The 18,783-nt window shown below is 40.1% G+C and overlaps 1 protein-coding gene across 3 annotated transcripts in view; it reads right to left on the minus strand.

Annotated features, from left to right (window-relative positions):
• LOC308486152 (uncharacterized protein) overlaps positions 1 to 18,783 on the minus strand; it is a 103,828-nt gene that overhangs the window by 29,918 nt on the left and 55,127 nt on the right. For 2 of the 3 annotated variants that reach the window (XM_081022555.1, XM_081022553.1), the window contains exons 5-7: positions 4,392 to 4,600; positions 3,079 to 3,189; positions 2,263 to 2,393 (exon numbers count right to left, since the gene is read on the minus strand). The gene's annotated coding sequence lies outside the window, so the exon portion shown is untranslated. Of the gene's footprint in view, positions 1 to 2,262; positions 2,394 to 3,070; positions 3,190 to 4,391; positions 4,601 to 18,783 lie in introns of all 3 variants that reach the window. The other variant, XM_081022554.1, reaches the window with a different exon arrangement.

An 18,783-nucleotide genomic window follows, 5' to 3' on the forward strand; every position in this document is an offset into this window, starting at 1 on the left:
GACGTGCTTTCGAACTGCTTGGTTGGCAGGAGCAGGGACCGAGCAACGGGAGCTCACCCCGTGACGGGGATTCGAACCGCCAACCTTCTGATCAGCAAGCCCTAGGCTCTGTGGTTTAACACACAGCGCCACCCGCATCCCTTACCTAACTCCTACATTGGTGCTATAGTTTCTGGAAATAGGCATCACCATGGTCTGCATCCGTTTAATGTTTAATATTTTACTATGTTTTATATCTGCTGTAAGCCACCCAGAGTGGCTGGGGAAACCCAGCCAGACAGGTGGAGTATTATTATTATTATTATTATTATTAGAGTAAGCGCCACTCAACAAACTTCACCTGGCATTTTAATTAGAAGCTGCCTTTTGTGACTTTAGTGATGAATTGCCTCTTAATTTCCCCATAATTGTACAATTCCGCAAGCTTCCCCTTTTTTAAAAAAAAAAAAAGTAAAATGACACTATTCACAGTCAAAAAGAAATGAAAGAAAATTAAAGAAATGAAAAGAAACCTGCAATTTAAAACTCCCATTGTTGGTGAAGAACTAGTTAACCCGCTATGCTATGCCACAATGAACAGGAAGCAGTTTGTGTCAGACACTCCAATGAGGAAGTTTCTATTTAAAGGTGCAGTAGTGCCTCTGAAAAGCCTCAAGAAAATTTTTGCTAGCCCACACTGGAGAGAATAGTAGTGAGTTTTTGTCTGCTTGTTTTGCATGCAAATTAGTTGGGGAGCTTTGCATCCTGTCTTATGTATACACACTAACACCTGCAGACTAGATTCACCACACTAGCTGCAGGATGAAAAAAGAGTTAATTTGGGAGGAATCTACACACATATAAAAACCGTTCTGAAAATGCTTTTTTTTTTTTGAAAAGTTTTTTTAAAAAAATACAGCGAATTTTCCATAAGACTCACCATCGCCATCTAGTGTCATATTGTATATTGCACTTAAAGCACACTTAAAACGTTTTATTTGCAGCTGTATAGCCAAGTCCCAAGGAGAACCATGAAAAGGTGCCTCCTCTATACTATTCTGCTGGTCAGGTGCAATGTGGCAGATCCATATGTAAAATGATGCTAGCAAGATTCTTGAGGTGTCAGTATGGAATATAGGAGGATGTGAAGAAACATGCTTCAAGGAAGCACACACAAAAACCAGTTTGAGAATTACTAGCATACAGCACAATTGTATGCATGTCTAGAGCCGCTGTGTGGTAAGTAAATATAGGATAGCAGCCTCAATTCATCTTGTTTTTTCCTATGTAATAGCAGGTGAACTGAGAATAATAATAATAATAATAATAATAATAATAATAATACCAGAAGGGATTCAGCAGTCAAATTCTGCATTATAATGCTTAAAACATATGTACCCCAAATCTGTGTTTTATTACCATACTCTTAAACCACTGCTTTCTATTACAGAATGAGCCTATTTTTCACTCTGCTTCTAGTTTATTTTTTCAAAAAAATAAAGATTTTATAATGAATTTGAAATTATGGCATTTCATCAACATTTTGGACATTAGTGAAGTGAATATTCCATATTTCCTTTCCATGCCATTTTATGATTTTTTCTTTAATCCGTGGGAAGTGCTAAATCAAAATCCCAAAATGACTCATGAAAGTTTATGAGAAGAAACGAAAGCTGATGCCTGCAAATATAATAAACAAGCTAACAAATAAATAAATACATTGAACATAAATATTGCAAAGAAACTTCAATTTCATATGGAATGAAGCTAGGAATTCCAAAATATTGCACGAGTTCAATTAGAATGCAGTAATGCCATATTGTCAATGCCATTGTATAACCTATGCAGAATCTCACAGAAAGATAACACAAGTGATTACAAACATTAGTTCAAAGATACGTAAACCTATTGAATCCAATGGATCTATTCTGTTTAATCCAACTGAATATCACCAGTGGTGTATGACTGCTAGCAAGGACTATTCCAAAAGTTATTCCAAAAGATAGTTATTATAAAACTATCCTAAAATCCTTTTCCTTAACCTGGAAAAGTGTGTAGTTATTCTTAGGCCTCTGTAAATTAATGGACTCAACATGTTCCATAATAGTTTGTCAGCTTTAAAAGCAGACTTTCACACTTCGTACAAGTTAAACTCTTGAAACATTTTCTGTGCTAGGCTGCAACATTAACAAATTAATTACCAGTGTTAATCAACTTGCAAGAACACAGTCTAATTAAACTTGATATTAAGAGATATTAAACAGATAATGTTTACTGTCCTACCTGTCTCACCTCAGGCTCAAGCTTACTTCTGAAATTCCTTTGAAGAATATTCTTCTCTGGATTCTGGAAAGCGATTTTGCCATTTGAACAGCTTTGTCCAAACTAAATCATGTTCCTTTTTACTAGCCCATCTTCTCAATGACATAGAGGAGGAGGAAAAAAGAAAATTAAAAGGTTTTTAAAAACTTGAATGATAACCTTTTTTTCTCTCTCTGTTTGCATTTAAATTGGACTGAATACTTTAGCACTAGGTTTTAATTTCTGAAGGGTTAATCACCCGAGCAAAGGTCCATCAAGCTTTAATCTCCAATAAAAATTGCTGTAGCCTGAGTCACCTGGGAGACATTTATTATATTCTTACTGTATTTCAGTGCAAAAGAATGCATCGCTAATCTTCTAGCCCTTTATATTAGCACATTTGCTATTAACATATTTCTCAAAATTATTAGTTCCTCTGAAACTATTACAAGCAGTTCATTGCTACATATCCCAGGAATTAATCCTGTTAAAAGCCAGACACATCTGCTGTGACATTGCTTTAGCATTTCCTCCTGTAATCCATATAGACATTTGGTTCTCCAGCTGAGTTCTAACAATGCCCTAAGTCTCAATTACATGAATTATTATGGGAGTGCTGATTAAAACAACAATATACTTGTTCTAGTAGCATAATCTTTCCTTCTGTATGAAATTTGCATCACTAATCTGGTTTTTTTACTTCTATATTTACACCATTCTTTGTTTCTAAGAAAACTATTGAGTTTTTAAAAACCAATGGTGAACAATAAAAATGCCAGGCAAGGTTAACATTTTTACCTATAACTGATGATGTGGAAAGCACATTTCAGATCAAGAAATAGTATTTCAGTTCAGAACAATATCCTGAGTAAAGGAAGAATATCAGCCGCCACTGCTGTTTTTCTTCTTCTAGGAATTAAAAAATAAATCATCACTAAATTTGACCAGACAGTATAAATTACCAATATGAAATACTTACTGAATCATCCTTAAAAGTCTTAGTGAATATACAATGGGATCAATAATGTTTTAATATAGTTTACAATCTGCAAATGACAGACATACTGTAACGGGGGGTGGGGGTGGGGGGGAGCTCAGTGTGAAATAGAATATTTTCAGAGATATTTCTGTGATCAGAATGACAACCCACCACAATAGCTACTGCATATTCACTTAAGCTGCAGTAGAAACTATTTTCAAATTTTATTAAAATGTACAATTTCTTCTATAATTCTCAACAAGCCAAGAAAATATCCCCTTTTATGCCATGGGCTTTATTAAATGAAAATAGTGGTAAAGTATGCAGGCTTTATATACAATGTTTTCTTATTTCAAGTTTTCATGTCCTGTTTCATAAATCCAGTAGTGTTTCCTTTGTCTTTATTTTTCAATAATTTCCCATTATTTCTCTTTCTTTCTTTGTTTTTTGCTGTTGTTTTGTTTTGCAGGGCGCATACACAGAACCATCAATGTCAATATTCAGAGTCATATGTTAGCTTGGCAATAGCAACATGTACTCTGGGGACAACTATGTGAGCAAATACCGCTCACAAAGAGGGAAGAAAATACAACTGCAAAGAAGAAAGAGATCTGCAAGGCAATTTTTTACCCATAAAACACATAAATATTTCAAATAAAGAACTGTGATATGTGATTTTTTCTTAAACGGTTTGAGGTATTTGGAGTCAAGATTGTTAACCATGTATTGTTGTTACCTCTATATGCATAAGGAGATACAGAAACGTGTATATTTTAACAACATTCCTTAGCATAATACCAGGAGGTCTAGGCTATGCATCATACATTTAAAGATATATGCAGGGAAAAAGAGGAAAAACCTTAGAGAATCTATTAGCAGCTAGAAAAAGGGGGGGGACACTAAACCATAGCAGCAATTACCACATTCACAGCTGATTTAAATAATGTTTGGCACAATAATTAACAAAGGCAAGATATTTAAAACTTGTTATGCAGATAATAAACAAAGATAAAGAAACATCAAATATTAATGTAGGTACCCCATGACATCCTGAAATGAAAATCCATGCTTTCTTAGACTGCACAAAAGGAAAATGAAGAGCGGAAATGCAATTGTGAAAAAACAGACATACCATTAGCCATTCAGGTGCAGTGCTTCTCATTCCAGCCACATAGTTCTGCAGCTCCATTAGTCCAAAAGTCGACTCTGCCACGCTTGTGATCTTTGTGGGCGACAATGGCATCATACTGCTAGCAATTTTTTTCGATTAAACTTCTCAGACACGGTAGCAACTTTGTTAATTATGATATTAGGCAGCTGGCGGGCACGATCAATCATCCACTATAAGAAAGCCAGACAACGAGACATCTAATCATTGCAACCAGAGCAGATAAATTTTGTTCCTTTCTTATACGTGTCAGAGATTCTATCCCTCCTGACCCCTCTACACTGCCATCGACTGTCAAATTTAGATTCAGCAAGCTCCCGGCTTTTCTTTATCCCTGCCTTAGATCTGAAAGTCCTGGTTATCAGGAAGACAAGCGTCACCAGCTGTCTCAGAGCAGGAAGGCAATCAGGTGAATAGTACTTATTATCTTTCATTGCTTTCTGAGGAATGACAAGATTGATTTGGGACCAAGAGCACATCCATATCTCAAGAACTGTTACCGGGGCTTCAAGTTCAGGCAGTGGTGCATATGTAAACCTGCACTGAGGGACATCAGTGCTAACCTTATTAATAATACATACTTAAAATTTAGGGGATTAGGTAGAACCCTTGAACATTAAGACAATTCCCTTTTAACCATGACACTAGGTATTCCCTTTGCTCCCCCCCGCTCCCAAAATGGGCAATCCAACTCTACCCAGAGGGCTGTGTTTTACAGTTGGGTAGTCTTAATTGGGCCCACAGAAGCAGTTGGCTTTCATTAAAGTCTTCTCTGTAGGCACCTTCCATCTTAACTAGTCTGACAGCCTAGGAACTCCAACAAGTGGAACAGGCACCTAAATTCTACCGTAATCTTGTTACAGGAAGGCTCCCTTCTAAATAAATGTAAGTTAAGTGATAGTTAACATTTCACTGTCACTCTTGAAAAATACTAAATACATCAATTTAAAACAGCGGACCAAAAAAATTGGATAACTATTGGAAATGGTTGAATCCTTACTGCAAGACGTGTCATGAAAATAAACTAACTATTCAGCAGATTCTGGGTCATTTAAATTCAAGAACAAACAAAAAATAAGCATGTGCAACATAAAGAAACTTTTGTTATCACCCAATATCACAGTTTGATAGAAAACAGCATGCTGAGAGTTACATTTCAAAAATTTGATATAAGTGCTTTCCCTGACTAGGATGATTTTACAGAGCAATGCAAAATTTATCTCACTTTTTCAAGTACTATTAGCACTTGTAGAGGAGTTACAGTAAACACACACTGTGAAACTCCACTCTGACTAGGCATTGCTAGCAGCGATCATTCATATCTCGGAATCAAAATATTCTTTCTGTAAGCCTTTCATGCCTGGTCCTGCTAGCTATGTTGCTGCACTTTAAGGATTATGAGACAAGCAATTTACTTGGTTCTTTCTAAAGTTGTCATAAAAAGTATGCAACCCATCTCTATTCTTGAGGCGAAAATCAAAACACTTGTGGAAATTGGTTATGACCTGCATTTTGCCTTGCATTTAAAATGCCAGGAGAAAACTAGTTCAGCCATGCAAGTATAAAATTCTACTATTTTTAGAACATCCTTTTTATTTATTTAAAATGTTTCTAGACTTATTTTTCTAAAAATCCAAGGAAGCTTACATCTGGAGCATTTAGATATAAACACACACACAATCCCAAGTTGACCTACACCCTTCATTTCCCAAACTAAAGTAATAATGACCCAGCTGCAAAAGTTTTGAAACAGCTGTTGTGCAAAATTACCCCCCCCACCCGGTTTTGTCTTACAATTTGCAATATAAACAATATGTGTACATACAATGCAACATGAACTAATATGTTTGGTGACTGTTTCAGAATTAAAGTGGTTAAGGGGCCGAAACGGACCTAGAAAACCCTCAAAATGAATGAAAATTTAAGGAAATGCTTCCAAAACCTTAAAAAAGTTGAAATTCAAAACTATAACGTAGGAGATGGAGAAAGACAATAAAGGGAATGGAACAAGTACAGAGAGAGGGAGAAAGGAAGTCTTTAAAGAGGGAAGCTCCAAAATTACGCAGCAGACCAATCATGCTGCTGTAGAACTATACAAGCAGTTTTCCTGGAACGAAAAGTTTCACCCCTAGATTGCCAAAGAGAATGAGAGAGAGAGAGAGAGAGAGAGCTGTCCAAAGAAATGTAGCAATGATGGAGGGAAAGAATCTACAGATACCAGATGCCTATTTTTCCCCATTAGCACGGCATTGCACATGAAAGCATGGTGTATTTTTCCAGGGCTCATTATGAAATCACTGCATAGAGCGAGTGTCATATTTATGGAAACAAATATGTAACTCAAACCGAGTAAATTCTCAGGTATCTGAATGGCTTGGGGAACATCCAATAGATCCAGATAATCTATTGTTGGCATCTGTCTGTCTCGAGAGACAATGGAGTGCCCCTCCGAGGGTGAAGTCAAACCGCTGCATTAGCGGCACCAAAGTGACTACAGGCCAGATAAATAAAAGTGCTACTCACACAGATTCAACAGTGGAGTTATATTAGGATAGCTAACAATGTTAGCTACACAGGAGTAAGTGGGACTTACTTCCTGGTACAAATGTTTAGGACTGCAGCCTCTTATTGTGTGTGTACCTAGGGTAAGAGAGCAATCCTAACTGGGTCTGGGATGGCGTGTCATGCAGCACATGCAATCAAATCAGCTCCCTTGTGTTGGTTTTGAATCCAGCAGATCCATTGCCCGTCCTGCTGTGCTCTACCCAACCTCTGTAACGATCCTTTTTCCAACCTTACAAGAGCTATTGCTGGTGGGACCACCACTGAGGGGAGTGTGCACTGGCCTGTGCTTTCAGTGGCTGCACTGGAGTTCTCCACAACACTGGAGTCCCCCTCTCCATGGAGCCCAGAAGAGGAACACCACAACTTCCTAACACCTGCCAGCAGTGTATGGGTGAGAATCTTCATAGTCATTTCTTTGTACATAAAAAGCAGCATGGTTCCTTTTTAAGGTTCTGTCCCCTTTCCCACTGCATTTCAGGAAAGAAGTTCTCACATGTTTCTGATTGATGGAGACAGATATGTATTAATTTGCTCTGCTATTTGTCATTTATTGCTACAGTTCAGCACCAACATCCACCCTGGCTCATAAAGATAGTAACAGCCAAGGAACCAGCGAAGCCTGTGAAGTCTTCAGGATTAAGAAGAACTCACTAGGAATCATCTTTGTTGAAATAGTGTGATCCTTTCAAAAACAGCTGAAATTCCTATTAATTCCTACCTGCCTCAACCAGACATCTTATGAAAATAAATGATATGCTCGTGGCAGGGAAGAAGTCCTTGAGTAAGAAATAAGCTATATAGTTATATGTATGGCATTATCTCTCCAGACCTTTGTATATGTATGTTTCAAGAACCCTCTTACTCCATATCTTCCTCTATGACATAGAGATGAAAGGCTGGCACAGGTTTTGCAGTTAAGTGTGTTATGGACGATCTCATTTATTACCCAAAAACAGAAAGGAACTGCAATAGTCTATTGTATATGGGTTAAATTTAGCACATTACATCTGGCCTCTGGATTTTTCATATACTTTACCAGCAGCATCTGGGGAAGGGAAGGTGGCCCTGCCTTCTGACACCAGTATCAATGCAAGGTATCTGAATGGGGGTGAAACAGGGTGGTTGTGATGTCAAGGTTGTGCAGTTGCACCAGCAGAAGCATCAGATTGGCTCCACTGGTGCGCCTACACAATCCCAACCTGCCACCCCACCCCACCTTGGTAAAGGTAAAGGGGACCCTGACCATCAGGTCCAGTCGTGGCCGACTCTGGGGTTGCGGCGCTCATCTTGCTTTATTGGCCGAGGGAGCCGGCATACAGCTTCTGGATCATATGGTCAGCATGACTAAGTCGCTTCTGGAGAACCAGAGCAGCACACGGAAACGCCGTTTACCTTCCCGCCGGAGCGGTACCTATTTATCTACTTGCACTTTGACGTGCTTTCGAACTGCTAGGTTGGCAGGAGCAGGGACCGAGCAACAGGAGCTCACCCCATCGTGGTTATTCGAACCACCAACCTTCTGATCAGCAAGTCCTAGGCTCTGTGGTTTAACCCACAGCGCCACCCGCGTCCCACCAAACCTGCCACTAATGCACTCTCAATACACATTCATTTTTAAACAGTAAGTAAGCTATCAGGATTATTGTACCTGAAGCAAACAAATCCAAGTATTTTAGAATTTAGAATCTAAGTCCTAGACAACTATCTATATGGACATAGGACAAGTTTGCATATAGTCACATGCACAGTTATTGGCTCATCTGTTTCAGTATTGTCTCTGCTAATATGCAGCAATCCTTCAGGGTTTCAGGCAGGGATCTTCCCTAGTCCTACCTGGAAACTGAACCTGGGAAATTCTCCATGCAAAGTACATGAAGGAAGGTAGAAATATCTTTCCTAGAACTGAAGTTCTAAGGCAAGCCCGAAAAACAAGTCTGGAAAATTTGCTAGAGGGTTTGTAAAAGTCTTCCTGAAATTTATTGGATCATTGTAGACCTACTCTTCTAAAATACACTGAATCCTAATATTGCACCAAATGTAAAGACCAATATTGGCCAATCAATGAAATTAAAGTAGTTTGGAAGCCGATCCAATCTCCATCTTCTTGGAGGCAGATTGCTACCTCCGTCAACATGCTACTGTGCCAGAAGAATACAATTGCACTGCACTTCAGTTCCTAAATAAGAGGGCAATTTCCTAGGATATTTGATAAGTATCACAATAATACATAATAGCAAATAAAGTAACATAAACTGCAATCCTGTGTCCACTTGCCTGAGTGTAATCCCTGTTGAACTCAATGGGGTTTACTTCTGAACAGGCAGGTATAGGATGGCACTGCTAAATGTCTATTTAATTCTATTATATTCCTCCCTCCCTCTCAATAGGCAGAAGTTATCCCATGTTTATGGGAGACTATATAATGATATAGTCATTATCTTGATAATGACCACATGAAATGTCTACAAGAATTTGTCCGGGGTTTTTTTTGTTTTGTTTTTTAGATGGTTCCTCATCTCATTTAAAGATTTGACTTGTGTTAAATGTTCCTCCCAATTAAGCATACATTTCTTCGGCCATCTTGTGCATCCTTAAATTACATATACGAAACAGCTGTCATATTCAAATGATGCCACATCAAGTTCAATGCACGTAAAAAGGGAATGCAAAGAAATAGGAGAGCAAAGTAAAAAAATATATACATGATGAATTCATGTGGAAAAAATAAAGCTGGAGTTGGGAAGATCGTGCATTAGGATGAAAGATGAAACAGATGCAACACACAGCAAAGATCAAAGAGCTCCATCAATTCATTCTGAAAGTCAAAATCCAGCTGAGCATTGGAGCCCTGCACACATAATAAGGAAGGTTGACTAAAACATAAGGATTAAACAGATGAGCTGTCTCCCGTGGATGTACAGCACAGAGACCCTGCTGAGCCACTTGTAAAGACACTTTGGAATAGTACACCTGCTATTCCGCAGTCAAACCCACAGGAAGTCAGGCTCCAAGGGAAAATAGCCACTTATGTACTAAAGAGCCATTTTCATGGAAAGCGTTAGTGTCCTGAATAAGTACGTTCTTTTTAAATGAAATGGTAAAATTCAGAAAATTATTATTTAATGATGTGATCCCCACCCCCACCCCTGATCTGGTATAAGAAACTGTTCAGCAAAGAAAGGAAATAGCAAAAAACAAGAACAAATTGATCGTATTCAAATGCACTTGGCATTCATCTCATTTGCTCATTATTACAAAATATACCACACATGATATTTTCTAGGCAAATGATGATCTGATACAATCCAGCTATGCAGTAGTGCAGCATCAAGCATTCAAGGCATGTCCAATCGACAGAGCTTTTCAAACAATGATTAAAAATAGTAATAATCTAGTCCTCAACACAGCAACTAGCTTTTGAAGAGGGCATTAACAGTCAGTATACATATTCCTACATGCACACATATGGACAGCTAGCATGATAACTGCTTCACCTGCCAGTGCCTCCCTAAATCCCTCTTGCCTGTAGGTTGGCAAATAGAAAAGAAATGCAGGAAGGTACCAAAGGCAGGAGGCACAGCTGAAAGTCTCCAGGTACACAGATGTGTGTTGACTGAGACCCACATGTTTTACCAAATGCAGAGGCACCTTCAGGGACACTTAGGCACAACCAACTTGGCTTTCGGTGGTCTCTAACTCTGTTGTGGAAGAGAATCTGGCTCAGTAAACACACTTCTGTACAACCTGCAGGCTTCTTCTCCTTCTTCCGTAATGGATCTTAAAGTAACATACACAGAGTGCCAAGCAGTCCCTAATCCAGATACTGACCAACCCATGGCATGCTTAGCTCTAGTAAAATGGTTGCATCGCTTACTTTCAGATTGTTCATATACATCATATATTCGTCTTTTCCAATATGTGTCCTCCCACTTTTTTTTAAAAAAAAAAACATTTGGGAAATGCACATTGCAATTGGATCTCTCACACAAGCAAAATTGTCCATTTCCTTCAGTATAGGACCATTGATGTGTCCTCAGCACCAGGGACTGGGGAACCCCATGGGTTCAGGAGGACTACATTTGACTCAGAGATCTCATATCTATAAGCCACATTTTGTATGAAGCAACATGTGAAAAGCCTGATGAATTAGTCCAAAAGCCCATCAAGTTCAGCACCGTTCCCACTGTGGCCAACGAGATGTCCCTGGGGAGCCCATGAGCAGAACCTGAGCACATCACTTTCATCACCCATAATTCCTAGCAGCTAGCATTCACAGGTATACTACATCTGACAGTGGAAGGAGAATATAGCCACTGTGGCTTAAAGCCATCGATAGTCTTACCTCCCATGGATTTGTCTAATCCTCTTTTAAAGTCATTCAGGTTGGTGACCATCACTGTATCTTTTGAGAGCAAATTCCAGTTTTAACCATGCACTGTGTGAAGCAGTATTTTATTTTCTCAGTCCTGAATCTTGCAAAATCAGCTTCATCGGATAACTCCAAGGTCTAATATTATTTTCCCTTCCACCCACTTTTTCCACACCACGTACATCACACACCTCTATTGTGTTCCCTCTTACTTGCCTTTTCTTTAAACTAAAAAGCCCCAAATGTAGTAACCTTTACTCCATCACCTTGATCACATCAGATTTGTATACAGTCATACCTCGGGTTACAGACGCTTCAGGTTGTGCTTTTTTGGGTTGCACACCACGCCAAACCTGGAAGTACCGGAACAGGTTACTTCCGGGTTTCGGTGCATGCGCAGAAGTGCTAAATTGTGCTTTGCGCATGTGCAGAAGCACTGAATCGCAACCCGTGTGGCGCTGCAGGTTGTGAACGCTGTGGGTTGCAAACGTGTCTCCCACACGGATCACGTTTGCAACCCGAGCGTCCACTGTAATGGCATTATGATATTGACATTACATTCATGAAAATAAGACATCCAATGAGTCATTTGTTTGTATCTAATATTTGCAGACTAGTTATTATAAACATCCAGTGTGGATTTTATTTGAATTATTTGTTTTGCTGGTGCATTCTGAAACATGGTTTCATCTGAGGCCAAATTGGCAGTATATATTGTTTTCTCCATAGCTTTAATAAACAGGTTTAAAAGCTTGCACTCCAATCCAGCAAGGACTGGTGTATGAATCACCTTTTAGATTGTATTATGTGTTTCTGTGCTAAAGTTCTGTGCTCAGGTCTGCTTCACAGCCCCCCTCTTACTCAATGGAGGCTTAAGGTGTAGATGGATCACCTGTTTGGGGGGCAGGCCTGCATCCAGGTCTCCCTTCTGTTCTCCAGTCCAATTAGATAATTTGTGCTGTCAAATCTGACCACACTGACCAACTGTTCAGTGGCTGAATATGAGGATCTTTGGAGACAAGCCACTGTCTTTAAACTAATTAAAATCCTTACACATTACTGTGGATGTTTTACTTGCATATTTTTGGCATCTGCAATAAGGCATTCAATTAAAAATAGCTACATATACATTACACTAGCAGAAGGTTGGTAAAAGGCCATCAAAACTACACTTTTTCAGGAAGCCAGGATGTAAATGACATTGTTATTCTATTGCTTAAACTCATTCAAAGCTACCTCCTATGGTATCCATTCAAACTTAATCCTTGCAAATAAATAATTCAGCAGAAACTATTATTTCTGTAGTCGCAACAGAGACCATAGTTATTCCAGCTGGTAGCATAATCAAAACACTGCTCCAGTTTTCATTAGCAGGATTCTAAAGTATGGCAGTTTATAAGCAAGCAGTTTTTAAATGAGCATTGTATCAGGGAGGAAAAAAGACAGGCAACCCTGTTATATTCATTAGGTTAAGAGAAGCAGAAAAAGGGAAAGGAAATGAAATTTAACAGAAAATGAAATGAAGGCAACAAGTTATGACTTATCAAAGCAATGCAGCTGCTCTGTTGCATAGCATGTACCAGCCTTGTGGAACATTGGGCTCCCAGTGACATCCTTCATGAGATGAAAACTGGGGTGGGATCTCAGATGTGCCCAACATTATATAAATAGGTCCAGACCTTGGTAATATGCCGCCCTGTGTGAGGCCAACATTTGATGCCCTTCCCCCAACCCTCACGGCACTGGCTTAAGTCAGTCTTCAGGAAAGAGGCGCAAGGCTCTGGCCTGGCCCATGGCTTTGGGGAGGAGGTAGGAAGACTCTGGGATCCTGTCAGAGCCCTCACACCTCCTTCCTGAAGCTGGGCAAGTGCTTACTGGGCTTTGAGAAGCTGCCCTCCTAGACTCATGTTGCCCTAAATCCACCTCAGGCATCATCTGTGAGCTGGGCATCTGGCAAACATGTTTTCACCCAGTTTGATCCTTCCCCTCCCAAAAGGAGTGGAAGTATCCTACACATGGGCTGAATTGTGCACAAATTCTCTACTCATACATGATGCTGGGCCTTCATGTAAAGGTAAAGGGACCCCTGACCGTTAGGTCCAGTCGCAGACAACTCTGGAGTTGCTCTATAGGCCGAGGGAGCTGGCGTTTGTCTGCAGACAGCTTCCGGATCATGTGGCCAGCATGACTAAGCCGCTTCCGGTAAATTTTCCAGTCAGTCCCACTTTCTCATTTTTCCAAGCTTAAGTTCGTTTCCCCACGTGATTTTCTTTAAGTCTTCGTGAAAATTCATCAGCATTTTTGTGTGAATGTTTCCTAATACACATGTTGTAAGCAGTTTTGCCTAATGGAAACATTTTTTTCAAAGCAACATTCCGTAATATAATACATTTTTGTTTGCTACTTTCACTAACACTTGCATTTTTATGCACACTTTACCCTAGCCTATGTATTTTTGTAGACATTACTTAGCTGAAGAACTGCATGGCAAAATTCAAAGTGTGGATTTTGAATCACATATTTCAGAAGTGTGGCTTTTGTAAGTTTGCCCTTAAATGTAAACCAAATTGAATCTCCCCCCCAGTCCATATATACTTAAGACCCAGACCCAAGCCTAGAGCCCACCCTGAGTGTGACATTAGCCAATATCTCAGTATGTATTTGCTTTGAAATTTTGCTGATTACATTTGTGCATTATTGTTAATTCCTTTATATTGTCACATGCACACCACTTATTTCTTACGTGGCTGCTCCTTTTGCAAGGACTGACCAACAGATATGTAAACTGAGGCAAGATTTAACCCTGCATTCCCAGTGGTAAGTACCTCTCTTGCATTTTCTTTCACACCAAGATAGCCACAACTGCCTCTGTTAGGCTGTGTGAGAGATAGAGCGGATGTTATGTGCAATCACATCTTTTAGCTGTCAGGACAATCTCTTTATGGATCTGTATACAGCAGATATATTTGATTTCCAGGTTATCTACTGCTTGCAGATACAAGCACTTTGATTGTTTACCATGAGGGAGTAATTGGTACCAGCTAAATAACTCCAGAGAGACTGATTTGAGAGCCCTCCACCTATTACAGGAATCAGGTACTTGATCATTCAGTCACTACGCAGCCAAAATTCCAATGCATCAAACAAAGCATAAATAAATGAAGGAGCGAATGACTACAACAACATTTTAACATGCAATCACAAACATTAATTAGCTGTAATTATATTCACAGAAACTTGATTTATATTTACAAAACAAAAATGAAACTAAATACTCCGCAATTTGCAGAATGAGGAAGCTTTTTCAAATGTAGCTTTCAAACGCTGACACCAAACATATTAAGCAGTTTCACGTGGAAAATGTGGCATGAATAGGTTCAGTAAAAAGTTGTTTTAAAAAACAACACACACACCAAATTTCACATAAAATGCAAGAAAATAGAACTTAGGGTTGGTGAGAGATGTGAAAATTTGACAGCATGTGTCTCAGAAATCATTTAAACCCTCACTATTTCCCTCAGCTTTTAAAACAACGACAACAAAGGAATAAATTTCAACCATTTCCATAGACCTCTAAGGCCACTTCAAAGGCTGACATGCATCTTTCCGCAAATGGGTGTGTGTGTGTGAAGTAGCTTAACATTTAAAGAACTGTGTAGATGAACAGGTGAAGGAGGAATTCCTCTCCAGCCCACAATCCCACCCCTAGCCCTGCCCCCATATCTCATTTTTCTGCTGTCAGGGCCCATGGAGCTCTGCTAGGGTCACTGAAAAAGAATGATCACCCTCAATTGGTCCATGGGGAAGTCATGTTTCCCCACATATGGGTGGAATATCTGTTTTAGCTGTTTTAAAATACAGCAGCACCTCAGCTTACATTACCCTTGGGTAACGTAAACTTCAGGTTGTGAAAGCGGCAAACCCGGAAGTGTTTCGCCATGTGCAGAAATGCTCTACCGCGCCGCACACATGCGCAGAAGTGGTCCCTCTGGTTGCGAAAACCTCGGGATCTGACCAGAGCACCGGAACAGATCCCGTCCCCAACCAGAGATACCACTGTACTAATTTAAATATGCATTTTCAAATTGCCTCAATCCACAATGGGACTTTTCAATGAAGGCTGGGTAAGAAATCTAATAAATGGAGAGCTGGGCCATAAGTAACAAAATTTATTTCAATGGAGAAAAATGTAAATTTCTACACTTAGGTAGGAAGAACTAGATGCACAAATATAAGATGGGGAAACACCTGGATTGCCATTGGTAGATGTGAAAAGGACCTAGGGGCCTTAGTAGACCATAAGCTTAACATGAGCTAATGCTATTCTAGGCTGCATTGATAAAGTGCCCTGATTAAGAGAAGCAATAGTCCTGCTCTATTCTGCCTTGGTCAGACCACACCTGGGTTCTGGACACCACAATTTAAGGTGGATGTTGACAAGCTGGAATACGTGCAGAAGAGAGCAACCAAGATGACCAAAGGTCTGGAAACCAAACCTTCTAACTAATGGTTGATGGAGCTGGGTATGTTTAGCCTGAAAAAGAGGAGACTGGGAGGAGATACAACAGCCATCTTTAATTATCTCAAGGGCTGTCACATGGAAGATGGAGCAAGCGTGTTTTCGCCTGCTCTGGAAGGCAGGACCCAGACCAATGGATTCAAGTTACAAGAAGGGAGATTCCGACTAAACATCAGGAAGCACTGTTCAACAGTGGAACAGACTCTCACAAGAGGTGGTGGACTCTCCTTCCTTTGAGCAGAGTGTGGATGTTTTTTAGCAGAGTGTGGATGGCCATCTGTCATGGATGCTTTAGCTGATATTCCTACATTGCAGGGGGTTGTACTAGAAACCCCCAGTGTCCCTTCCAACTCTATGATTCTTTGATGATGACGATGATGTGTCATCGGGTTCTGGCACTCCCAGGGGGGACAGCAGCCTATTTTAACACATGCAAAAAGAGCAGTGCACACTACCCACTCCAGATAGCTGCTGTCTGTAATAAAAGAAAGAGAGAGTTAGCAGCCCTGGGCCACCTCATCACAAAATCAGGTAGCCATCTAGATTCAGAAGTGGACCAACCCTCAACCCACACATTAGCCTGAAAGCTGCAGATCAGGTGAGTCTGCTTTGGAAGTCACGTTTTCTGAATTCCTACCCATCCCTACATGGATGGGCCACCAACATATCTAGTTGGTCCTGAGTAAACATGCCCAGGACTGGGCTTCCAACTGAATTGATTAGTTTATTATTGCTGCTATTAGTAAATTGTTATATATTTGGGGTTCCAGCATCTCTAAGAAAAGACACCTTTCTCTGCTACTTATTACATTAGCAGTTGCTCTTTGTCTCCTCTTGAATATTTTTCCAGACTGTATATATGAGCTCTCAAGGTTTCTGCTCTGAATTTTTAAAATAAAAATATTCTAAACACAAACTAATAAAACATTTGATTTTTTTTTAATTCTTCCAAGTAAACGTTGCTGTCACAACAAATTGTACCAAGCCTAGTTGGACTATAAATTATGTTGCACAAGGCTCTTTAGAGAAAATGTACTTATATATTTAAGTTATTTCCTTCCAGAATTTGCACATTTTGGTTCCTGCAAAGGGCACTAGTTTTAACTTACTTTCAATGGAACTACCACAGAGTAAGTTCAGCTTAAGCCTAAAGGCTCCTATTTAAATTTTGTTTCCATTGAGTTTTGTTCCGATGGTTATAAAATTGCTGGATGGTTATCCTGTTGTTAAAACAAATCATAATTTATCCCAATGTTTTAGAACTCAGAGATGAACTGGTTCACTGTACCTAAAATGTCAACCCTACCATCTCTACTTTTTCTACTTTTCCATAAATCGTGTCCTCCATCATGGAGGGCATGTGTTGCAGTGAGATCACCTAAACTGCCTCCCTGTTGTGGGGCGGGAACATTTGGATAGCCACAACACCCCAGTGGTTGCCCTTCAGATGCAGGGGCAGAAATTTGGCCTGTTGGGTCGTCTATTGGCTACCAAGGGGCTATTTAAGCTGCTGCACATTGCTGGGAGCTTTTTCTTTCCTGTGACATGCATCGGATCACCCGCCCTCCCACCCTATATTTAGGGCTGTTCTTTGGCCTTCCTATGCCTGTCTAAGGGTCATTTGTTTTGGAGCAGGGGCCTGGTAGGAATTTTGCCATTTGGCTATTTGGCTGGTGCCACTTGGTTTTTGCCTACTGTGTAGCAAATCGTCACAACTTTGTAAGGTTGGCGGTTAGGCATTGGTTCAATGTTTTGTGGAGGGGAAGTGGTTGGCTGTGCCTGCCCCTCCATCACTGCTGCTAGGGAATTCCGTTAAAGGAATCCAGGGGCTCGCCTTGCTTTTGTCCAAACCCTGTCAAGGGGCTAGGGCCACACTAGAGCCCCTAGAAGCATCTGGGTGAACTGTGAGGTCGAAGCCAGCTTCTTGCTCCCCCAGGATGCTTTCCCTTACTGACATATGGTGGTGCCCAGTGTCAGTCCTGTTCCTGCCACAGTGCAGGTCAGGTAGTCTGGAACCAATGCCTAAGCAACCACTCACATGCTGTAATCAATAAAGTTGTGGCCAAAATTAATGCCAAAAACCTTAAACTAAATTCTGTGTCTATTGTGTCTTTATTTGGGGAGGGGGGCGTCTTCACACGCAACTGTCAAAGAGTAACATTTCAGTTATTCCTTTAGAGATTATTTCAGGGATCAGGAGTGTGTGGCCCTCCAGCTGTCATTGGGCTACAACTACCATCAACCTCTGTCAGGTTCGACATGCTATTGAATGTCTTGCAAGTCAGAGGATTGAGTCCTAGTTCCAAACTGGCTCAGAACAGGCCTCTTGAGATCTTATCCAAAGCACTTGCACCAACTGGTAGGTCCAACTTTTTATTCTTAGCCCATTTGCCTTGAAACAATCCATGACACAGAGCACTTTTCATTGTAGTTGGCAACTGCACTATGGATTAAATTGGGGGCTAGTCAACCAAATATACCACTCCCTGTGCACTGCAACAAGCTCTTCATCCAAGCTTAAGTACAACAAAACAAAAAAAAAACCACCTGCCTACAGACAAGGGTGCATTGCATGATCATTTTTTCACAGTAGTGTAAAAAAGGAGATTCTAATGAAAGATCTCCGTTAGCATAATATGCTGCAGGCTACTACCCTGGTATTTGGAATTAAGAGTTAGCAACTGCAAAGCTCACAATCTCTTTTAGTATGAAAAAATTCTTTTCTTTTCTTACAATAGTGGTTGGGCAGTTGTTAAATTAAAAAAAAACTTGCAGCTGCTTTCAACAACAAATCATGATAAAAAGATGCCTTTAACATTAAATGTTACTTTTGCATCAACCTACCCAACATTTAATTTATTATCAGACGCATGAGGTCATATTACCCGGGAGAGAAAGGGTTC

Source organism: Podarcis pityusensis, assembly GCF_964106645.2.
Source record: "Podarcis pityusensis genome assembly, chromosome: 10".
Lineage (NCBI taxonomy): Eukaryota > Metazoa > Chordata > Lepidosauria > Squamata > Lacertidae > Podarcis > Podarcis pityusensis.